Source organism: Callorhinus ursinus, unplaced genomic scaffold (genome assembly GCF_003265705.2).
Source record: "Callorhinus ursinus isolate GAN/ISIS: 27379988/994484 unplaced genomic scaffold, GSC_fseal_2.0 scaffold71, whole genome shotgun sequence".
Taxonomy (NCBI): Eukaryota; Metazoa; Chordata; class Mammalia; order Carnivora; family Otariidae; genus Callorhinus; species Callorhinus ursinus.
In genome coordinates, this window is record NW_027397133.1 from 5,499,673 (window position 1) to 5,520,037 (window position 20,365).

The window sequence follows — 20,365 nt, forward strand, 5'->3', positions numbered from 1 at the left end:
TCATAGCAGCAATGTCCACAATAGCCAAACTGTGGAAGAAGCCAAGATGCCCTTCAAGAGACAAATGGATAAAGAAGATGTGGTCCATATATATAATGGGATATTACTCAGCCATCAGAAAGGATGAGTACCCACCACTTGCATCGACATGGATGGGATTGGAGGGGTTTATGCTAAGTGAAATAAGTCAAGCTGAGAAAGACAATTATCATACAGTTTCACTTATAGGTGATCTGATTACCTTAAAAGGGGTTATTATAATACATTTTTAAACTTGTAATGTTTTGAGAGTTTTAAAGCCTATATTTTCAATGTATTCTCAACTTTCAAGAAAGATGCAAGAACAACAAAATTCCTATATAGCCTTAGTGTATCTACTGTGATTAGAGTCCAACCAGATCATTCAGTTGTCTAGCACCTGAGCTGAGAGAACCCAAACAGCTTTTGTTCCTCAAGCATGTCTTTCTAGCTTTATGTGGACCCTTTGGCATGGCCACTTCATACTGACTGGATGCTATGTGGAGGCTCAGAGTATCCCAAGAGAAACCAGCAGGAGTACTATGGCCTTGTCTAATCTACCCTTGGAGGTTACAGTGTTAGAATTTGAGGAGGCAGTCACAAAAACCTATCTAGGATCAAGGAGAGGGAGCATGGACTCCACCTCTTGATAAGAGAAATGTCAAGGAATTTGCAAACAAATTTTAAGACTACCAGACTTCGCTTATAATATTTTCTAATCTACAACTTATTCAAATTCCACAGTTGTCCCACATATCAATTTTTTTTTTTCCTATTCCAGGATCAAATCTTAAGATGGGTCATACCCTGCATAATGTTGTCATGTTTCTTTAGTCTTTGAATCTGGATCAGTTACACGGCCTTTCTCTGTCTTTCATGAAATTCGTATCTTCAAAGAGCATGGGGTATTTTGTAGATTATCCCTAAATATGGGTTTGATTCCTTGTGATTAAATTCAAATTAGCATGGCAAGAGTATTCCATGAGTGACACATAGTTCTCAGTGCATTACAACAGGAAACATGTTTTATCAGTGATAGTTTTGATCCCTTGAATATACTGATGACTTCAAGGTTCTCCACTATAAAGTTGCTGTTTTGCCCTTGAAATTAGTAACTAATTTGTGGGGAGATCTTTATGTAATAACTACCTCATTATCTTTCACCTACTAGTTTTAGTGTTCACTGATATTTTTGTCTGAAACATTACTGTGATGATTGCAAAGTGATGGCTTTCTTGGTCCGTCTTCCTCTTATACTTAGCGTTTGGCATTCTATCTGTAGAGCTTTCCCCTCTTCCCTAGGTCTCTTTTCTCTATCATCAATATGAATGCTTGTTTTCTGGTATAATATCATCTTGGGTTTATCTTGTATACTGTCTGCTGCAGCCACAGAGTCTACAGTAGAGACCTGATTCCTTTGAGTGGTTTGGTATTTAGAAACTAAGATCTGGGTGCTGTGTGTTATCATTATTGGGATACCAGTCTTTCATGTTTGTTTATGTATGTATGTGTAAAATGTGGATACCTTCAAGTAAGTATTTCTAGTTTTTCTGTATTCCATGTTAACTTCCAACAGTCAAATTGGCTCCTACTATCATCAATCTATTTACTGATTTGTTCAGTCTTCTAATACATAGCAAGTAGTTTGGAGTTGCTACACAAGAGCATTGTAAAAAAAACAAACCTGATTGTGTTCAGGATTTGTTTACAGTTCTTTTTTCTCTTTAGGCCAAGTATAGATAGACAAAGTACTTTGTTTAAAAGTTAGTTTGCCTATTTCTTTTATCTCCATTCAACCAGTTATATTAGTCATGTGAAACAAAGATAGATTATTTTCTTAAATGTTGATATTCTCTTTCAGGTTCTCCTCTCCCCATCTTGTAATTTATAAAAATTGGGAAGGGAATTAAATTCAGATGAAACTCTAGTTCCAAAAGTACCCTAATATATTTTTTATTTGTATTGATTTTATTTAGATATATGGTTTAGACATGTTTATTAAAGTTTTTGATTTACCGCCTTAGAAATATACAGTAAGTACATTTTTTCATGAAATTAATCTTTAATGACTGTATTATAGTCCTTTGGGTAGACAGGTCACAGGAATGGGGAGGTTATAATGCATGGTGGAAATTGGGTAGATTCACAAAAGTTGGATGGTTTGGAAATGGTTGGATGGCTTGTAAATGGTTATATTTTTCTTTATATTTGAAATGTGCCAGGATTAAAATTTATATATATTTTTATATATAAATGAAAAGAGAGCTAGTGAGTATAGACTTTTAGGGTCAAAGAAAGTTTACCAACTCCACAGTTGCTACAGTTGCTCTGAGGCTTGGACAGTTTAATGGGAAATAAATTCTACCTGTAAATGAGGCATTGTTAATAACATTATGAAAGTTCAATGAAGAAAGTTGTCACCCCACCAAGGACTCAAACTCTTCCAAATGGTATCCTGTTTTCTCTCATGCTCCTTGCACTATTTACCAGGCTTGGGCAGAGGATGTATGTATCTTTGTTCATTTTCCCTTCCAAATGATTATCTCCCTCTCCCCTCATTAATTTGCACAAACTACCCACTATTCCTTCATGCAGCCACCTATCAATCTGTTCATTCTTCCTTGTTCCTTGATTTTATCTCCAGAACCAGTCTTGCTACCTTGTCACTACTCTTGTCAGACTACTTGTAGATTATTATATCCACTTCCAAAACCCTGGCCTCTCAGTTCCTTGACTACTCTGCCACCAATGGTCTTGTCTTCCAAAGCACCTCAGCTCCTGGCTCCAAAGGTAACATCTTGCCAGCAAGAAAGTAAACGGAGGGAATGTGATGTAATGAGCACTGGGTGTAATATGCAACTGATGAGTAACAGAACTCTACATCTGAAACTAATGATATACTATATGTTAATTAATTGAAATAAGATAATGTAAATGGAAACCCCTCTGTAATCTCAGATTCAAAAATTCCATTCTATCTAATCACCAACTCTTGTTTTACCAGCTTATACCCTCTTTGTTCTCATTTTAATAACTCTTGGAACTCACAAGGACCTAAAATCCATTACTTCTACCCTGTTTTCACTCTCTCTTAATTCTCCCTATATCTGGAAAGGAGAACAGACTTCCATTTACATCCCAGTGTCCAAAACTGTGTCTCATGTCAACCTCTTAACACAGGAAGAAATACTTCAAGAGTGTTTATGTTTCCCAGTCTATAGAAGAGGCAGAGAAGAGCAAATTGGGTTAGGAATATATGCTAGATGAAGCAATCTACAATATGTGGTCCAGATAGGCTGTGACTTATGTGTATTTTTGCCCACTAGTTCCAACCCCAATTTTTATCTTTCACTTAATATTGCAATTCTCAGAAAAGGCTATTACAGTAATAATGCCACCACTAGGGATTTAAAAAAAAAGTTTCAGACTTTTGAGATTGATCAATTGTTAGAATAACTTATCTGTGCAACATTTCATGAGTTGTCATGATGTAGCTGGAAAACACGGCTTTAGAGGTGCACTGCTTAATAGTGTAAATATATGTAAACAAGTAACCATAAGTAACCATATATGAATTTTATGATAATGATAGAAGCATTTTAAATGTGCTGGCCAAGTAGTTCCTATTACATTAAAACTCCAGCTGATAACAAGTATAAATTCTAGACCAAATATTAAAACTATCCAAAGGCACTGGAGAATGAACAAAAGCAGGCAGATTCTGGAGATGGGTCAACAGTTGGAAGAAGGAAATAATATAAGGTCAGTTTCCTACTTTTTATGGCTTTAACCCTGAAAGCAAGTCCAGTCTGCACTATTTTAGGGCAGCTAAAACATACATGGAAAACCCTAAGTTTTCCAACAAAAGGGTACAAGGCCTATACGTAACTGCTATTGGAAAATGAGGTGTGTAGGATATTCTGGAAGAGGGCCAGGGAAGGGAAGCTCCAAATTCTGTGTAGAAGCACTTCCCAAATATGTGGCTGACTCCTCAGCTATAAAGGACAGAGAATATTTAAAGGAGCCAAGCCAATACTAACACAAGTGAATTAAAAATTGAGTTGCCACCCAGAGGAAAGTTGAGCCCAACTAAATTAAGTGCCTAATAAAAATATTTTTTAAAATACTCTGGAGGAACATAATGAAATCCAGTTTCCTCAGTATATTAATCATAATGCCCAGGATATAATTTAGATATTTGAGAAAATGAAAACTGGAAAACATGACCTATTCTCAAGAGAAAACAGATCAATGGAGATCGATGCCAAGATGATCCAGATGTGGGAATCAGACAATGATTTTTAAAAGCTATTATTTAAAAAAAGCTATTATAGGGCGCCTGCGTGGCTCAGTTGGTTAAGCGACTGCCTTCGGCTCAGGTCATGATCCTGGAGTCTCAGGATCGAGTCCCACATCAGGCTCCCTGCTCAGCAGGGAGTCTGCTTCTCCCTCTGACCCTCTTCCCTCTCGAGCTCTCTATCTCTCATTCTCTCTCTCTCAAATAAATAAAATCTTTAAAAAAAAAGCTATTATAAACTATGCTTAAACTGTAAAGGAAAATATCCTTACCATGAAGGAAAAAATAAGAAACCTTAACTAAGAAATAAAGACTATCAAAAAATAACCAAATACAAGTTCTAGGGGGTTGACAGAGGAGTAGGAGGACTCTAAGCTCACCTCTTCCCACAGATACACCTAGATAACACCCAAATCTGTGTAAATACCCCAGAAAATGACCCAAAGACTAGCAGAACAGACTCTCCAGAACTACATGTAAAGAAGAGGCCACATCAAAGAGGGTAGGAAGGGCAGAGACACGGAAGCTAAACGAACCTGTGAAACGGCCTGGGGGGGGGGGCAGAGGACACACCATGGATGCAGAGGGGGGAGAAAACCAGACCCCAATCCAGGCACCCAGGCATGGGGGACCCACACAGAAGAAAAATCTCCGTAACATTTGGCTTTGAAAACCAGAGGAACCGAATTTCATGAGTCTTTAACTATCAGCGGAACTGAACAACTGGAACTTTAAAAATTAGCAGGTGGCTCTGCAAGAGCTTGGAGGGCAATAGGAAACTGAGTTCTTATCCTTAAAGAGACAGCAAAACAAACAGCCCTACAGAGATACAGCATAGAAGCAGCAGTATGAAAAATGCCATGCATTCTCCTGTGGACCTGCCCTGCCCTAAGCAGGAATTTTGGGTGGCTGCAAGTCCCCTCTTTAGCTGACCAGTGCTGACCTTGCTGGTATCATGCACCCTGTCCCCACATTCTCCTGAAGACCTGCCCCCCCCAAGTATGTCCTTGGCCAGATCCTATCCAAAGCAGTGCCACAAGCCTGGCAGTGTTCAAGCATCCCTGACAAAGGCCACCACACAACCACACACACACCTGTTGGACTGTGGCCCCAGCAGTGGGCATGGGGGCAGACATTGTTTCTGAGTACAGACCCCACCCACCAATGAAAGCTTCTCCAGGACAACACAGGGAGAGTGCTGTTCAGTGCTGTTGCAGCTCTGGAAAATGCCTGGTCTGACTCAGTTTAAGCCCAAGGCAGCCCCAGACTGGCTCACTAACAACCCTGCCCTCAACAGGCAAAGAGAACCATTGCAGATGATTGGACTAAAGGCAAAGCAGCTCAGCCACAGCAGCAGAGTGCATATAACACATATAGGAGATACTCCTCTAAGTTCCAGGTTCTGGAGAACAGGGGACATTTCACTGCAGGGCACTACACTATCTTTTCTTCATAAGGCCACTACTCCCAAGAGCAGGAAACATACCTGACTTTCCTAACACATAGAAATAGTCACAGAGAGTTAGACAAAATGAGGAAACATAGGAATATGTCCCAAATGAAAGAAGAGGACAAAATCAAAGAAAGAGCTAAACAAAACAGAGATAAGTAATATGCATGATAGAGAATTAAAGTACTGGTCATAAAGATATTCACTGGACTTGAGTAAAGAGTGGAGCAGCTCAGTGAGACCCTTAACACAGAGTTAGAAAACATAAAAAAGAACCAATCAGAGATGAAGAACTCAGTAACAGAAATTAGAAATACACTAGATAGAATGAATAGACTTGAGGAAGCAGAAGAATGGATCAGCAACCTGAAAGATGGAGTAATGGAAAGCAATCAAGCTGAACAGGAGAGCAAAAAAAAGAATAATGAAAAAAAAATGAAAATAGATTAAAGGAACTCTGACACAATCAAGCCTAATAACATTCACATTATTGGGATCCCAGAAGGGGAAAAGGGGGCAGAAAAATTATTTGAAGAGATAATAGCTGAAAATCCAAATCTGGGGAAGGAAATCAGATCCAGGAGGCAGAGAGCCCCCAACAAAATCAACTCAAGGAAGTTCACATCAAGACATATAGTAAGTGAAATGGCAAAAAGCAGTGATAAAGAGGGAATTTTAAAAGCATGAGGAAAGAAAATAGTTATGTACCAGGGAAACCCCAGAAGGTATTCAGCTCATTTTTCAGCAGAAACTTTGCAGGCCAAGAGAGTAGAGGGTGCCATGATATATTCAAAGTACTAAAAGAAAAAAACCTGCAACCAAGAATACTCTATTCAGCAAGGCTATCATACAGAATAGAAGGAGAGATAAAGAGTTTCCTTTCCCATACAAACAAAAGTGAAAGGAGTTCATGGCCACTAAAGCAGCCCAATAAGAAACGTTAAAGGGGACTATTTGAGTGGAAAGGAAAAACCATAAACAGGAGTAAGAAAAACAGAAAGCACAAAAGGAAAAAAGTATATCTATAAAAATCAGTCAAGGGACTCACAAAATAAAAGGATGTAAATTATGACACCATAGACCTAAGATGGAGAGTTGAGGGGAGTAAAGAATGAGTTCAAACATAAGCGACCATCAACTTAATATAGACTGTAAATATGTAGATGATATTATATACAAACGGAATGGTAACCATGAATCAAAAACCAGTAACAGATATGCAAACAATAAAAAGTCAAGTATATCAATAAACAAAGCTAACAGAGAGAAGACAGCAAGAGAAATAAAATAGAACAAAAACAACCACAAAACAAGTAAACTGGCAATAAGTACACAGCTATCAATAGTTACTTCGAATGTAAATGGACTAAATGCTCCAATCAAAAGACAGTGAAAGCATCAAAAAATTAAAAATAGAACTACCATATGATCCATCAATTCCACTACCGGTATTTACTCAAAGAATACAAAAACGGTAATTCAAAAAGCTATATGCACCCCTGTGTTTACTGCAGCATTATATACAATAGCTGAATTATGAAAGCAGTGCAAGTGCCATTGATCAATGAATGGATAAAGAAGATGCGGTGTATATATGTACACATGTTCCTGACCACAGAGGAAAATCTTTCAGTTTTTCCCCACTGAGATGATATTAGCTGTAGGCTTTTCATATATGCCCTTTATGATGTTGAGGTATGTTCTCTCTATCCCTACTTTATTTTGAGGGTTTTTATCAAGAATAGATGCTGTACTTTGTCAAGTGCATTTTCTGCATCTATTCTAATCCTCTCTTCTATTAGTGTGGTGCATCAATATTGATTGGTGAAAATATTGAACCACACTTGCAACCCAGGAATAAATCCCATTTGGTCATGGTGAATAATTCTTTTAGTATACTGTTGGATTTGGTTTGCTCGTATTTTATTGAGAATTTTTGCATCCCTGTTCATGGAGGATATTGGCCTGTAGTTCTCTTTTTTTAGTGAGGTCTTTGTCTGGTTTTGTGTCAGGGTAAAGCTGGCCTCATAGAATGAATTTTCAAGTTTTCCTTCCATTTTTATTTTTTTTGGAATAGTTTGAAAAGAACAGGTATTAACTCTTTAAATGTTTGGTAGAATTCCCCTGTGGAGCCATCTGGCCCTGGACTTTTGTTTGTTGGGAGATTTTTTATTACTGACTCAATTTCTTTGCTGGTTATCAGTCTGTTCAAGTTTCCTATTTCTTCCTGTTTTGATAATTTATATATTTCTAGGAATTTAGCCATTTCTTCCAGGTTGCCCAGTTTGTTGGCATATACTTTTTTTTCTTTTACTTTATTTCCTGAACCCCCTTGTCTCCAAGTCTTAGTAAGCAACGGTTTCTTCATCTGAAAACTGTGGATAATACTTGTCCTGTCTACTTTAGAAGAGAAACAAAAATTATGTTTAATATGGTACTGGCACAAACAGACATATAGACCAATGGAACAGAATAGAGAGCCCAGATATGGACCCTCAACTCTATGGTCAAATAATCTTCAACAAAGCAGGAAACACTATGCAATGGAAAAAAAGACAGTCTCTTCAATAAATGGTGCTGGGAAAATTGGACAGCTATATACAGAAGAATGAAGCACGACCATTCTCTTACACCATACACAAAGATAAACTCAAAATGGGTGAAAGACCTCAATGTGAGACAGGAATCCATCAAAATTCTAGAGGAGAACAAAGGCAGTAACCTCTTCGACATCAGCCACAGCAACTTCTTTCAAGACCCGTCCCCAAAGGCAAGGGGAACAAAAGCAAAAATGAACTTTTGGGACTTAATCAAGATAAAAAGCTTCTGCACAGCAAAGGAAACAGTCAACAAAACAAAGAGGCAACCCACAGAATGGAGAAAATTTTAGAAATGATACTACAGACAAAGGGCTGATATCCAAGATCTATAAAGAACTTCTCAAACTCAACACCCAAAAAACAAATAAGTCAAAAAATGGGCAGAAGACATCAACAGACACTTCTCCAAAGCAGACAGACAAATGGCTAACAGACACATGAAAAAGTGTTCATCATCATTAGCCATCAGGGAAATTCAAATCAAAACCACAATGAGATACCACCTTACACCAGTTAGAATGGCAGAAATTGACAAGGCAAGAAACAACAAACGTTGGAGAGGTTGTGGAGAAAGGGGAACCCTCTTACGCTGTTGGTGGGAATGCAGAGCCACTTTGGAAAACAGTGTGGAGGTTCCTCAAAAAATTAAAAATAGAGCTGCCCTATGACCCAGCAATTGCACTCGTGGGTATTTACCCCAAAGACACAGATGTAGTGAAAAGAAGGGCCATATGCACCCCAATGTTCATGGTAGAAATGTCCCTAATAGCCAAACTGTGGAAAGAACTGAGATACAATTCAACAGATGAATGGATAAAGAAGATGTGGTCCATATATACGATGGAATATTACTCAGCCATCAGAAAGGATGAATACCCAACTTTTGCATCAACATGGATGGGGCTGGAGGAGATTATGCTAAGTGAAATAAGTCAAGCAGAGAAAGTCAATCATCATATGGTTTCACTAATTTGTGGAACATAAGGAATTAGCATGGAGGACATTAGGAGAAGGAAAGGAAAAATGAAGGGGGCGGAATCGGAGGGGGAGATGAACCGAGAAAGACTATGGACTCCGGGGAAACAAACTGAGGGTTCTAGAGGGGAGGGGGGGTAGCGTATGTGTTAGCCTGGCGATGGGTATTAAGGAGGGCACGTACTGCATGGAGCACTGGGTGTATATATGCAAACAATGAATCATGGAACACTACATCAAAAACTAATGATGTACTGTATGGTGACTAACATAATACAAAAATTATGTTTAGTATGAAAACTTACTGAAAACAGAAAAGGGATAACCTGCAGGGTTTCAAAGAAGTTACATATTGAGAACTCAGTTTTTCATAATATTCTAATTGTTTGTATTTCTGTGGTGTTGTTTGTTATTTCTCCTCTCTCATTTGTGATTTTATTTGGGTCCTTTCTCTTTGCTTTTTGATAATTGTCTGGCTAGGGGGTTATCGATTTTATTAATTTTTTTCAAAGAACAAGCTCTTGCTTTCATTGATCTGTTATATTGGTTTTTTTTAACTTTATCATTTATTTCTGCTCTAATCTTCATCATTTCCTTCCTTCTGCTGGCTTTAGGCTTCATTTGTTCTTTTTCTAGCTCCTTTGGGTGTAAGGTTAGGTTGTACCAAAAACCATAAGATACCTAGGAATAAACCTAACCAAAAAGGTAAAAGATCTGTACTCTGAAAATTATAAAACACTGATAAAAGAAACTGAAGAAAAGGACACAAAGAAGTGGAAAGACATTCCATGCTTATGAATTGGAAGAACAAATATTGTTAATAAAATCATGAATGAAAGGGGAGAGATCAAAACCAATACAAAGGAAATACAAGCAATTGTTAGAACATATTATGAGCAACTATATGCCAACAAATTAGGCAATCTGGAAGAAATGGATGCATTCCTGGAAACATAAACTACCAAGACTGAAACAGGAAGAGGTAGAAAATCTGAACAAATAACCAGCAAGGAAATTGAAGCAATAATCAAAAACCTCCCAAAAAACAAGAGTCCAGGGCCAGATGGATTCTCAGGGGAATTCTACCAAACATTTAAAGAAGAAATAATACCTAGTCTACTGAAGCTGTTTCAAAAAATAGAAATGGAGGGAAATTCCAAACTCGTTCTATGAGTTCTGTATTACCTTGATCCCAAAACCAAAGACCCCATCAAAAAAGAGAATTACAGACCAATATCTCTGATGAACATGGATGCCAAAATACTCAACAAGATATTAGCTAGTAAGATCCAACTGTACATTAAAGGGATTATTCACCACAACCGGGTGGGATTTATTCCTGGGATGCAAGCGTGGTTCAACATTTACAAATCAATGTAATAGAGCACATTAATAAAAAAATAAAGAACCATATGATCCTCTCAACTGATGCAGAAAAAGCATTTGACAAAATACACCATCATTTCTTGATTAAAACTCTTCACAGTGTAGGGGTAGAGGGAACATTCCTCAGTATCATAAAAGCCATCTATAAAAAGCCCTCAGTGACTATCATTCTCAATGGGGAAAAACTGAGAGCTTTTCCCTTAAGGTCAGGAACACGGCAGGGATGCCCACTCTCACCACTATTGTTCAACATAGTATTAGAAGTCCTAGCCTCACCAGTCAGACAACAAAAAGAAATAAAGGCATTCAAATTGTCAAAGAAGTCAAACTCTCTCTTCACAGATGACACAACACTTTATGTGGAAAACCCAAAAGACTCCACCCCAAAACACTAGAAGTCATAGAGCACTTCAGCAACGTGGCAGGATACAAAAATCTATGCACAGAAATCAGTTGCACTTCTATACACTAACAATGTGACTGAAGAAAGAGAAATTAAGGAATTGATCCCATTCACAATTGCACCAAAAACCATAAAATACCTAGGAATAAACCTAACCAAAGAGGTAAAGGATCTGTACTCAAACTCCAAACACTTATGAAATTGAGGACAGAAAGAGATGGAAAAACTTTCCATGCTCATGGATTGGAATAATAAACATTGTTAAAATGTCTATGCTGCCCAGAGCAATCTACACATTCAGTGCAATCCCTATCAAAATATCATTGACACTTTTCACAGAACAAACAATCCTAAAATTTGTATGGAACCAGAAGAGACCCCGAATCACCAGGGGAATATTAAAAACAAAACAAAAAACCAAAGCCGGGGGCGTCACAATGCCTGACTTCAAGCTCTATTACAAAGCTGTCATCATCAAGACAGCATGGTACTGGCACAAAAACAGACACACAGATCAATGGAACAGAATAAAGACCCCAGAAATGGACCCTCAACTCTGTAGTCAACTAATCTTCAACAAAGCAAGAAAGAATATCCAATGGAAAAAAAAGTCCTCTTCAAAAAATGGTGCTGGGAAAACTGGACAGATTTTCCAAATACCCAATATTAAAGGGGACTTTTTGAGTAGAAAAGAGACCGTAAGTGACAGTATGAAGGCAAAAAACACAAAAGCAGGATTGATGAATATTTCAGTAAAAAATCAGTCCAAGAACTCACAAAATAAAGTATGATACCATATACTTAAAACGAGTGGATGGGGGTGGGTGAAGTAAAGAACGTATTCAAACTTAAACATCAAGTTAATATAGACTGCTATATGCAGAAAATGTTCTATGCAAACCTAATGGTAACCACAAATCAAAAACAACTAATAAACAGGCAAAGAACAAAGAGGAAAAAATCCAAATATATCACTAAAGAAAACCAGCAAACCATAAAAGAAAGGATCAGAGAAAGTATTCAGAAACAACCACAAACAAGTAATAAATGGCAATAAATATATATCAATAATTACTTTGAATGTAAATGGACTAAATGCTCCAATCAAAAGACACAGGGTGACAGAACAGATTAAAAAAAAAAAAAGACCCATCTACATACTGTCTACAGAGACTCATTTTAAACCTACAGACACCTGCAGATTGAAACTGAGGGGATAAAAAAGCATTTATCATGCAAATGGACATCAAAAGAAAGCTGGAGTAGCCAACTTATGTTGGATAAACTAGACTTTAAAACAAAGACTGTAATCAGCAAGGGGGAGGATTCCGCTGAGGAAACGGAAGCAAAGCCGGCTGTGGTGGCCCCTCCGCCTGTGGTGGAAGCTTCCTCGACTCCCAGTGCTGCCTTCCCCTCAGATCCCACCGCCGAGAACGTAAAACAGCAGGGGCCGATCCTGACCAACCATGGCAAGAACCCTGTTATGGAACTTAACGAAAAGAGGCGTGGCCTCAAGTATGAGCTCATCTCCGAGACCGGGGGCAGCCATGACAAGCGCTTCGTCATGGAGGTCGAGGTGGACGGACAGAAGTTTCAGGGTGCTGGCTCAAACAAAAAGGTGGCAAAAGCATATGCCGCTCTTGCCGCACTAGAAAAACTGTTCCCTGATGCCCCTCTCGCCCTGGAAGCCAACAAGAAGAAGAGAGCCCCCGTCCCCGTCAGAGGTGGACCGAAATTTGCTGCTAAGCCACATAACCCTGGGTTTGGCATGGGAGGCCCCATGCACAATGAAGTGTCCCCACCCCCGAACCTTCGAGGGCGGGGAAGAGGAGGAAACATCCGAGGTCGAGGTCGAGGGAGAGGATTTGGTGGCGCCAACCATGGAGGCTACATGAATGCTGGCGCGGGCTACGGCAGCTATGGGTACGGAGGCAGCTCGGCGACAGCAGGCTACAGTCAGTTCTACAGCAACGGAGGGCATTCTGGGAATGCCGGTGGTGGCGGCGGCGGGGGCGGTGGTGGCTCCTCCGGCTACAGCTCCTACTACCAAGGCGACAACTACAACTCACCGGTGCCCCCGAAACACGCCAGAAAGAAGCAGCCGCACAGGGGCCAGCAGAAGCCGTCCTACGGCTCGGGCTACCAGTCCCACCAAGGCCAGCAGCAGTCGTACAGCCAGGGCCAGTACAGCAACTACGGCCCCCCGCAGGGCAAGCAGAAGGGCTATAACCATGGACAAGGCAACTACTCCTCCTACTCAAACTCCTACAGCTCCCCCGGGGGCGGGGGCGGATCAGACTACAGCTACGAGAGCAAATTCAACTACAGTGGTAGTGGAGGCCGGAGCGGCGGGAACAGCTACGGCTCAGGCGGGTCGTCCTACAACCCAGGGTCACACGGGGGCTACGGCGGTGGCTCTGGGGGCGGCTCCTCATACCAAGGCAAACAAGGAGGCTACTCGTCACAATCAAACTACAACTCCCCGGGGTCCGGCCAGAATTACAGCGGCCCTCCCAGCTCCTACCAGTCCTCACAGGGCGGCTACGGCAGAAACGCAGATCACAGCATGAACTACCAGTATAGATAAAGCCCCCCCCGAGGGGTGAAGATTTGTACCTTCTGCACTTACCCCTCGTTGTAAGATTCAGTTTTATGCATCACAGTTAACATGTCAGCTGGCCTCCAGGCCCCCTCCACCCCAACCTGTCCACGTTGCTGTGTTGTGAGGTGCAGCTGGTCACTGCCGTGACCCGTCCTGTGACCCATATTTAGCCGTGTTTGGGACTTCCATGTCTTCAATGGTTTGTTAGTTGCCATCACAACTTTGTCCGAGTAGAGTTTTTTGAGTTCTTGCAGTTACGTATCCCTCTGTCTATTTACAATTGGTGTTAGTGTTAACTCAGTTTGTCTTTAAATAGCTACAGAAGGGGTACATCATCTGTTAATGCTTTTGTGAAGTGAGTTAAACGAGCTTTCTGTATTTTAATGCTTTAGTGTTTCAGTTTTATAAGTGAAGATTTTATTTTAAAAACCAGTGGGAAAGAGTGGGTTTTTTTTGTATGTCTGGATCATTCAGGCAGTACATCTGAATTAAGCTGAATGTAGACAAATAAAGAAAAAGAAAACTCTGAAAAAAAAAACAAAAACAAAGACTGTAACAAGAGACAAAGAAGGACACAATAACAAAGGGGAAAATCCAAAGAGAGGATATAACATTTTTAAGTAACTATGTACTTAACATAGGAACACCCAAATACGTAAAACAATAACAAACTTTAAGTAACTAATCAATAGTAATACACTAATAGTAGGGGACTTTAACACCACACTTACATTGATGGACAGATCATCCAATAAGAAAATCAACAAGGAAACAATGGATCAGGTGGATTTAACAGATGTATTTAGAACATTCTATCCTAAAACAGAATACACATTATTTTCAAGTGCACATGGAATATTCTTCAGAATAGATCACCTATTAGGCCACAAAACAAGTCTTAACAAATTCAAAAAGACTGAAGTTATCCCATGCATCTTTTGTATCCTGAGACTTTACTGCATTCACTTATTAGTTCATATGGTTGCAAATGGCAAGGTTTTATTCTTTTTGATAGCTGAGTGATAGTCCATTGTGTATATATACCATATCTTCTCCATCCATTTATCAATCAGTGGACATCTGGGCTCTTTCCATAGTTTGGCTATTGTTGATAATGCTGCTATAAAACATCAGGGTGCATGTGCCCCTTCAAATCAGTATTTGTGTATCCTTTGGGTAAATACCTACTAGTGCAATTGCTAGGTCACAGGGTAGTTTTATTTTTAACTTTTTGAGGAATCTATACTGTTTTCTAGAGTGGCTGTAGCAGTTTGCCTTCCTACCAACAGTGTAAGAGGGTTCCCCTTTCTCTGCACCCTTGCCAACAGCTGTTGTTTCCTGTGTTAATTTTAGCCATTCTGACTGGTGTAAGGTGATATCTCATTTTGGTTTTGATTTGTATTTCCCTAATGTTGAGTTAAAATGCATTGTTTGATTTAGTTTGCTAGTATTTCATTGAGGATTTTTTGCATCTATGTTCACCAAAGATATTGACCTGTAGTTCTCTTTTTTGTGGTGTCTTTATCTGGTTTTGGTATCAGGGTAATGCTGGCATCACAGAATGAATTTACAAGTTTTACTTCCTCTTATTTGCAGATAGGAAAAAATAACATGATGGAAACAGATGCAAATACTAATTAAAAAAAAACCTAGAGTGTCTGTATTATTATAAGAATAGACTTTAGGAGGCGCCTAGGTGGCTTAGTCATTAAGCGTTTGCCTTCAGCTCAGGTCATGATCCCAGGGTCCTGGGATAGAGCCCCGCGTCGGGCTCCCTCCTCAGCGGGAAGCCTGCTTCTCCCTCTCCCACTCCCCCTGCTTGTGTTCCCTCTCTCGCTGTCTCTCTTTGTCAAATAAATAAAACCTTTTAAAAAAAAAAAGAATATACTTCAGAACAAAACTATTAATAGGTGTAAATAAAGACATTCCTCAAAGATAAAGGAGTAAATTTATTAAGAAGACATAACCATTGTAAATACATATACATCTACTTAAGGTACTTAAAAATACATGAATCAAAAGAGGATCGAAATTAAAGATAATTGACACAGCCACAATTGGAGTTGGAGACTTCTCTGTAAACAACAGAAGTAAACAGATAATCTGTAAGGACATAGAGAACCTGAGTTTACCAACTAAAGTGGTGCAAGAATTTATAACATGAGGTGTTTATATTGAAAGAAGAAATCAAGGACCTAAGCTTTCACATCCAAATACTAGAAAAAGAGAAGTCAATTAAACCCAAAGTTTAACTTGGAAAAAAATAATAAAGCAAAGACATGAACAGACACTTCTCCAAAGAAGACAGACAAATTGCTAACAGACACATGAAAATATGTTCATCATCATTAGCCATCAGGGAAATTCAAATCAAAACCACATTGAGATACCACCTTACACCAGTTAGAATGGCAAAAATTGACCAGGCAAGAAACAACAAATGTTGAAGAGGTTGTGGAGAAAGGGGAACCCTCTTACACTGTTGGTGGGAATGCAGAGCCACTTTGGGAAACAGTGTGGAGGTTCCTCAAAAAATTAAAAATAGAGCTACCCTATGATCCAGCAATTGCACTCCTGGGTATTTACCCCAAAGACACAGATGTAGTGAAAAGAAGGGCCAAATGCACCCCAATGTTAATAGAAATGTCCCTAATAGCCAAACTGTGGAAAGAACTGAGATACAATTCCACAGATGAATGGATAAAGAAGAGGTGGTCCGTATATACAATGGAATATTACTCAGCCATCAGAAAGGATGAATACCCAGCTTTTACATCAACATGGATGGGGCTGGAGGAGATTATACTAAGTGAAATAAGTCAAGCGGAGAAAGTCAATTATCATGGTTTCACTAATTTGTGGAACCTAAGGAATAGCATGGAGACCATTAGGAGAAGGAAGGGAAAAATGAAGGGGGAGGGAATCGGAGGGGGGAGATGAACCATGAGAGACTATGGACTCTGGGGAAACAAACTGAGGGTTTTAGAGGGGAGGGGGATGGGAGGATGCGTTAGCCCAGTGATGGGTATTAAGGAGGGCACGTACTGCATGGAGCACTGTGTGTTATATGAAAATAATAAATCATGGAACACTACATCAAAAACAAATGATGTACTGTATCGTGACTAACATAATAAATTTAAAAAATAAAAATAAATAAAGCAAAAATCATGAAACAAAATCCAGAAACAGAATGGAGATGAATCCGTGAGACAAAAATTTTGATTCTTTGACAAGACCAATAAAAATCAAATCTCTAGCCACTCTAATTAGGAAGAAAGAGACAAGATCAAAATTATCAATATCAGGAATGAGGGTGGGCCTCATTAGAGATATTAAAGACATTAAAAGATAAATTATGAACACATTTGTACCTATAAAACCTAGATGAAAAATTCCTTAAAAGATATAAAATACCCATTATAAACCCAAGAAATATAGAGCCATTCTATTCCTGTATTTAAAAAATGGAATCTATAGTTAAATGTGTTCCTTAAAATACAAAAAACTAATTAAAAATTCAAGTCTCAGATTGCTACATGGGTAGATTCTACCAAAGAGTTAAATTAATACTAATTCTATACAAAATCTTCTGGAGAATTGGAGGAAATTCTTTTCCATTCATTTTATGAAGCCAGCATTTCTTTGATATCCAAACCAAATATATTACAAGAACGGCAAACTGTGTTTTTTTGCACAGCAAAGGAAACCATCAATAAAACAAAAAGGCAACCTACTGGAGAACATGTTTGCAAATGATATATCTGATAAAAGGTTAATATCCAAAATATATAAAGCACTCCTACAATTCAATGCCAAAAACACAAATAATCTGATTAAAATGGGCAGAGACCTGAATAGACATTTTTTCAAAGAAGACATACAGATGGCAAATGGACACATGAAAAGATGCTCAACATCACTAATCATCAAGGAAATGTAAATCAAAACCACAATGAGATATGGAGGTCAGAAGAAGTTGCACATTTTCCAAGTGCTGGAAAAACAAGCAAAAAATTCATCTTCAAATTATATATCCAGCAAAACTATCCTTCAAGATGAAGGAAAAATAGTGACATCTTCAGATGAAGGAAAACAAAGAATTTGTTGCTAGTGACCTACCTTTAAATAATGGCTGAAAAAAATTTCAAACAGAAAGGAAATGGTAATAGAAGGAATGTTGGAACATAAGAACAACAAAAGGAACAGAAATATTGCTTATCAAACAACACCCAAAAAAACAAATAATCCAGTCAAGAAATAGGCAGAAGACATGAACAGACATTTCCTCAAAGAAGACATACAAGTTGCCAACAGACGCATGAAAAAATGTTCAACATCACTTGGCATCAGGGAAATACAAATCAAAACCACAATGAGATACCACCTCACACCAGTCAGGATTGCTATAATTAACAAGTCAGGAAACAGCAAATGTTGGAGAGGTTGTAGAGAAAGGGGAACCCTCTTACACTGTTGGTGGGAATGCAAGATGGTGCAGCCACTCTGGAAAACAGTATGGAGGTTCCTCAAAAAGTTGAAAATGGAGCTACCCTACAACCCAGCAATTGCACTACTGGTATTTACTCCAGAAATATGAACGTAGTGATCTGAAGGGGTACCTGCACCCCAACGTTTATAGCAGCAATGTCCACAATAGCCAAACTATGGAAAGAGCCCAGATGTCCATCAACAGATGAATGGATAAAGAAGATGTGGTATATACATACACACACACACACACACACACACACACACACACACACAGTGGAATATTAGCCATCGAAAAAGATGATATCTTACCATTTATATCAACATGGATGGAACTGGAAGGGATTATGCTGAGTGAAATGAGTCAGTCAGAGAAAGACAATTATCATATGGTTTCACTCGTGTGGAATATAAGAAATAATGCAGATGATCATAGGGGAAGGGAGGGAAAACTGAATGGGAAGAAAGGGGAGATAAACCATAGAGACAACTCTTGACTCTGGGAAACAGAGGGTTGTAGAAGGGGAGGTGGGGGGGTATGGGGTAACTGGGTGATGGGCATTATGGAGAGCACATGATATGAGCCCTGGGTGTTATATGCAACTGATGAATTACTGAACTCTACATCTGAAACTAATGATGTATGTTGGCTAATTGAATTTTAAAAAAAGAAAAATGGCCACACACAATAATCTTTCTGAGTTTTATAAAACATAGTAGATGATTGAAACAAATACCATACCACCACCTGCTATTCAAGACAGTGGTATTTAAAAGTAGGGAAGGTAAACGATCCTAAATGGAAGTAAGGCTTCCACACTTCAACATAATAGCCAAAGCAACCATTAAAAACAAAAACAAAAACAAAGAGATACACTCAAAAACACTGTAAATAAACCAATATCCTAAAGCCCCAAATATCTACTTGGGATTCTGCACATCATATAGCTAAATGTATATAAAAGTATAAAGTCACTCAGGGAAAAGTCCTGGACGGGTACCACCTCACTCCAGGTGGATTAATATCTGAATCTAACTGGGAATGTAGATCACGAGAGCTTGGTGGGTCTCAGTTTCCACATCTTTGAAATACAAGTGGCTGGAGAGATAGATCTGTAAAACCAACTGGACCATTTCCAGTGCTAAAATTTGATTATTCCATAAATTACCAATCTCCCTTCTTCTTATCCAGCCTGTTATTCCTGATGATTCAGAGGTCTCTAAAAATGCTCTGAAAACTATGGAAAGTCTACAAACAAAAATGGTATTTGTAGGACACACTCAAGACTCTCACAGATCCTGAGGTAGAAAGAAGTGAGAAGAACCGGAGACTTCAAATATCACATATACTATTGGAGCATGGATGGTTTCCACTAAAGGAATCATTCATTGCTTTCCCCACCACGGGTAGGGAACAGAAGCAAGCAAAGCAGATTCAACCATTTACTGCTGTTCATTTAGCATTCTTCTGGGATCAACCTATATCAAATCTCTGAAACTAAATGATGTGAAAATTATCCAATACCTATCACAGTACACAGTACAACTCAACATACTTTCACTTCCTCCTCAGCTCACCATGCTACCCTATTCTGTTTGCATAAATAGTCCAAAGGTAATTTACCTTTGGGAAGTGCTAGGTAATGTATGGATGGTTTGGTACGTTAGACAAAGAAATGCATTTAAAACAAAACTATGCCCTTACTATGTTTTACAGATAAGTATACACCTTATTTTTATCATAAAGTTTAAAAGGCCTGTTTTTCTATATGTAATATATAAGGATTTAAAAAATTATAAATTTCCTTCAATCTCTTATGTTCTGTGACCAGAATAAATTATTTTTCCTAAACAGAATCAGGCAAAATCCTTAAACAAGACAGTGTAAGCTTACTGGTTAAGAGTTTGGGCTTTGGTGTTATGTTTACCTGGGCTAAAATGGTCTGGTTTGTGTATTTGTTAGCTAAGTGGCCTAGTTTAACACCCTCGGCCTCTGTATCTTCATTTGTGAAAGGAATATGGAAATACCTAAGTTACAGGATTGCTGTAGGAAACAATGCGTCAAAGGCTTTGGCATATAAGCATTCTACCATGGAAAACTTTGTTTCCATAATTTACCTCTGACAACACAGTGAAGCATTTA

General features: G+C 38.7%; 1 pseudogene; it reads left to right on the plus strand.

Moving 5' to 3' along the window:
- The first annotated feature begins 12,402 nt into the window (after nucleotides 1-12,402).
- Nucleotides 12,403-14,261, plus strand: LOC112806951 (interleukin enhancer-binding factor 3 pseudogene; annotated as a pseudogene).
- Nucleotides 14,262-20,365: the final 6,104 nt, after the last annotated feature.